Here is a 5,123-nt window from a genome sequence, read left to right as displayed (position 1 = left end):
TTGTTTTTATCTTTATTTTTTGGTAAAATTTCCATAAAATTCTGTAAATTTGCTCAATTGCTCTGGATTTACTCCTAATGCGCTCTCAGAGCACACTTTTATTAAATTTTACATATGCCAATAGGGGGCGGGTAGATCTAGAGTACTCCAGAGTACACTAAGAAGTCGGAACTCGGAAGTGTCAGTGAAAGAAGTCGCGTGCGGTTCTGGGTCCTTATTATGGGTAATTATAACTAATTAACCGGTTTAAGTTAATTGTCGGATTAAGGTTATATTATTCTTTCAAATCAAGGAAAGTGGTAGCTCAATTTAAGTTTAAAATTACGTGATAAATGTAATTTTCAATGCGACGCCAGCGACGGTCAACAACGACGAGTGTAAATTTTCAAACCGCGCGGATTAGCCTTGCCGAGGCTTAGTGCGCGATTGTTTTGTGCGGTGAAAAGTTTTGCGAGGGATGGAATCCTGCAGTTAACGAAGGTATCATTGGAAAAATAGCAAATATGTAAGTTTAATATATTTAATTCAATCATTAGCATGTGTTATTATCGCGTATTATTCCTAAAATGTAAGGGTTTTTACAAATTATTTGTTAAGCCTCGGTAACCGGTTTCTGGCGGTATAAATATTAAGTTTACCGTATGATGGCGCTACTGCCGTGAAAAACGTTTTTTGGGGGGAAAAGGGGGAGGGAAGAGGAAAATAACTAAATTTTATTTAATATATAAAACCAAAGATAATATTATGAGCATATCCTTAATTAATAAATAATCAATTTTATCGCGGGTTTAATGGGGTCTTATTTGCGTGACGAGCTCATCCGCTTTTATGGAAGGATGGGGAACCTAAATTAAAATTTGCATAAATCTCGACAACCTTATAATTATAAAGCGGGTTAAGCCTTGCCTTTAAAGTTAATTTAAACTAACACGTAAATGCGTATACTAAGGACACGAATACATTTAAAACTTATGAATAAAATTTACAATTGGGTATGATATCATCTAAATTATATTATATTATATAAAAAATAAAATTACAACAATCATTTTTAAAATTCTTAACAAGATCCTCACGATTTTTAAAACCACAGTAGCTTCCCTTATGTATTTTTTATTCAACGTAAAATCCTGTTCTATCATAATTGAAATGGGCGTACGATAATTGCGTATGAGAGGAAAAGATAGGAAAATATATTGTAGGGTCTTTTTAACTTAACAAAAAAAAAACGCACCACCAAAACGACCATATTTATCTTATACCATGATAATCCCCCTCAAAAAAATATATATATATAAAATTTTGCCCCCTAACTTTGGGTGGGTTTGGTACTTGGTAGAAACGTGAGAATTTCAAGATGAATTCCCTCACTTTAAAAAGGAAAGAAAAAAAAAAGTCTTATAAAAAGTCCTTCTGTAGCTGCTTGTAAGTCTTGAACCTCAGAGAGGCTCGAGTAAAAATCAATACTTGATACCAGCAGAAGCCAATTTTACGAAGTGATTTATTTCTAACACGTACGAAAGGTTATTCAGACCTCTGACCTCGTTTAAACGTAGGGAGTTTTATTTAAGACGCGAAACACGATTTTAATAAATTACTATTAGGCTTAGCAAAGTTTTCCCTCTAATTCTTTCGCGTTTCCCATAATTCCTTTAGAGATTTTTGAATACTAAACTTAAAATTAAACGAGATCTTTCAAGTTTGGCTTCAGGAAAAAAAGAAATATTATACGCGTAGGCTTTTTTCATTTTAATAATTTTCAAGTTCAATTGATAATTAAACTTATCCATAAATAAGCAAAATTCCTTGATTTACTTCGAAAGATGAACTTCTAGAAATATATATACTCTGCCAAAAACTTTTAGTCTTCGTATTTTCGCTCGTGCGTTCCGAAATATACGAGTCTGGAAAATCCTAGGCGAAACGCTTTATCCAATAGGGTTTCTAGTTTCGCGAAAGTCGAGCTACGATTGGTCGTCCCTTAATAACAGGGTAGCCAGGCCACGGAGGGGAGAGGGGAAGAGGGAAATAGTTGTCAAGGGAGGAGGTAGACACGCGCTAAGATATTGAAGCGTAATTTTTGCAGGCGTCAGTTTAACTTGAAAGCGGACGCCACCCTTAAGAGACTTTTAGGATTTTTAAACTATTAAATACTTGGCTAAATCTTAGTTGCCAGGTTAGTTTGACGATCGAACCCCGTAGGTTTCCCCCTCCTTACCACTCCGTCCACACTCGCCCCCTCCCGCTGCCAAATAGTTTCCCACCATCTCATCTCTCTGGCGATGCAGCTGGAAACCATTCTAGCACGATACCATATTATGCTCGATCTATAGAGCTGTACAGTGTATGTATGTCCCTATTGTAGCGGGTGGTACGTGTGTGTCAGCCAGGGCCCGGGGAGCGAGAGAGAGAAGGCGAATCGGGGTCGAACATAAATTTCCTCTATACTATAGTTGAGTCAGTTTTTGACCTTTTTGGGATCTGTTTTAACATTTAAACCCGTGGATACTATGTTCTAAATGTTTTCGAGAAATGCATGTACCAGATTTTATCTATTTTGGGGCAATTTTTTTAAAGATCTATTAAAGATTAGACCATATTTCCAAGTCACTTTAAAGGGTATTGAAAGGTTTCCGTGGTGGAATTGACGAGGGAAGCCAATGAAAATCAACTGTCTAATCTGGGAAAAGAGATGGCCCCCCGTAATGCGAGTTTAAAACCAGCCAGAGTTGAACAGCGGGAGAGTTGGGATGCTTTTTCTGGTGGCTTCGTGTACTTCACGGTTGCATTATTTTTCGTTTTCTTTACGCGTAGGGAGGACTGACTAGTTCGCGCTTTGTGCACGAAAGGGGGAAAAAAAAAAAAAGTTTTTACCAAGAGTGTGTTATTTTTCCCAGACATGAATAGCTTATTCTTTCGAACTTTTCACAAAACTTCCATAAAACATTTATACACACTATACTATATTTTCATAACAAAAACTTTCTTAGCAACTGAGATAATGTTTTTATGTCGATTAGTTTTGTTAATAATACACGGAGTAAGCTACAGGAATTAATTAAAAATAAGTTTTGAAACATGATGAACTGTTTCGCGTGTTGTTAGGTTAGGCGGGTTTTTACGCGACCTTCTGTATGGCTCGTTTCGATTTGGAACAGACAGAACGCGTTGCCTGACCATCTGGCAAAAGCAACCCCCGTATTACGATGATACTGAAAAGATTACCGTTCATCCCACTTTGATAATTCAATGTCTGAAACGTCCCCCTTGGGTTGAAACTAGAGATTAGGCAGTATACCTTATCATCCATGAACCGCGTATACTAGGAAAGGCTAAGGGGTGCCGTTACTCCTACCTCCATTGTGTAAAAACCGTCATGGTTTCTTAATCCAGCGGCAGTTGCTTAAAAAAACCAGAGGGTAGTGATACTCCCTCCCGGTATTGGCAGGGATCATTTCAAAATGTAACTACAGCGATATTAAGCTTATCCCCATACTATAAAACGACTAGAAAATTATCTTTCAACGTATTGAAAGCTTAGATTGATACGAACAGAAGCGTTCGCGCCTTAATCGTTAATGAAGGGGAAGTGGGGGAATGAAATATCGCTACTCGCGCTGACGGATGGTGTTTATTAAAGCTTAGTACGCGAATATTAGGCCATATTGGCGGGGAATTGTTGGGATTAATGTCGCGTGAAACATGGCGGGAAGAAGGGTGATTGGTAGACTCCTGATGATAGTATTACCAGATATAAGGGGGTGGGAGGGAAACTGTGGCGGGGATCATCACGTGCGCGGATAGTTTGGCGCGTAAATTTAATATTGAATAAACTAAGTGGTGGTGGGTAGCGAGTGCTTTTGATTTTTGTCTAGACATTCTGGATTTGAGGAAATGATGTAATTTGCCTGGGATGAGACAATCGAAACTTTTTCTTCTTTTGACGTGATATAATAATGACGATTCTAGTCCATAATTTGAAATGTTTTGGAGTGTTATAGACATTTCCTAGAATACAAAGCGACGTTGAAAATTGAGATCAGAAAGGAATTCGTTCCCGAGTTGCGCCAGTGTTGTTTTGGCCAGAGAAGATGCGCGGAAAATTGCCTCTTGGTTCTTATCGTCTCTTTTTTTTCCATAATAAAGGAAAACCTTACTCGTCAGTATATCAAATCGTATTGCTTTTAGTAATTTTGTTTCTAAGTCCCCGCCTATATCCTTACTGACAACTAACTCCGTTTCTCGTTTTATTCTTCGATTCGCTTGGAAAAATTCCCTCTGGCTTCTCCGTTTCATCCCGTTCGGGAAGCCCCTTTCAAAACCTCGCGCCTCTATAATCCTGTCCGTTAATTTAACCTTATTCCTGCCTTTCCTGACGCTACACTCTTACCGTGATACCTCGGAAAATAAGAATCCGAGCGAGAGATTCTCGGTGAAGGAAGCTGCAAAAACTATCGATTCTCGATCCCAGATAAAATTTGTGTTCGCTGAATTGTAGATAAAATGATCAAGGCTTAGATACAGCTGGAACTAGGATTATTCCCCCGTCCTTTTCTTTATTAGTTATATCTCGTTAAACTTTGGGTCTGCCAGAGATGATGGAAAGAATCGAGGCTTTTTTTCAGTATGAAATTGTACCAGGATACGAGTCGGGGGTAATGGAAAGTCACTTTGCTGATATTAGAGTTAATCTCCGGTACAAACTCCCGGTGAAATTATCGCCTGTACTTTCCTTTTAAAAAAAATTGTTCGAGCCAGTTTCTTTAATAGAGTTAAAGGCGTCACGCTATGGATATTTGAACATAATCCCCGCCTTTCTCTTAATTACTCAAATCGAGTCGAACAGATATTTTCTTTTTCACTCCTCGCGCTCTCGAGCCTCTCCTCTCGCGTTCCAATCGCAATTTGCACCACGGGCAAACCTACTATTATCCATTCTATAACCTAAACAACTAAAACACTCTCGGCTTCCTTTCTATGGCTTTCTTAAATTGAAAATTCCCTCTCCCCATCTTATAGGATGGCTTTACAACTTCCACGTTTGCGTTTCACCCCCAATTTGCGTTAAACGTAACCCCGACCCCCGTGTTAAGGATTACGCGTGAAATAAAGCAAAGTAAGAG

The 5,123-nt window shown here is 38.4% G+C and overlaps 1 protein-coding gene across 1 annotated transcript in view; it reads left to right on the top strand.

Moving 5' to 3' along the window:
• The first annotated feature begins 206 nt into the window (after positions 1–206).
• LOC149692772 (uncharacterized) overlaps positions 207–5,123 on the top strand; it is a 79,141-nt gene continuing 74,224 nt past the window's right edge. Inside the window, exons 1-2 of the mRNA XM_089868646.1 lie at positions 207–223; positions 293–505. The gene's annotated coding sequence lies outside the window, so the exon portion shown is untranslated. The remainder of the gene's footprint in view (positions 224–292; positions 506–5,123) is intronic.

This window comes from Phalangium opilio, unplaced genomic scaffold (genome assembly GCF_054372755.1).
Source record: "Phalangium opilio isolate 3A_F unplaced genomic scaffold, DU_Popi_V2 ptg000024l_1, whole genome shotgun sequence".
In the NCBI taxonomy this organism is placed as follows: Eukaryota; Metazoa; Arthropoda; class Arachnida; order Opiliones; family Phalangiidae; genus Phalangium; species Phalangium opilio.
The sequence above is the reverse complement of the archived record's forward strand: the minus strand, read 5'-3'. Positions and strand labels throughout refer to the sequence as shown.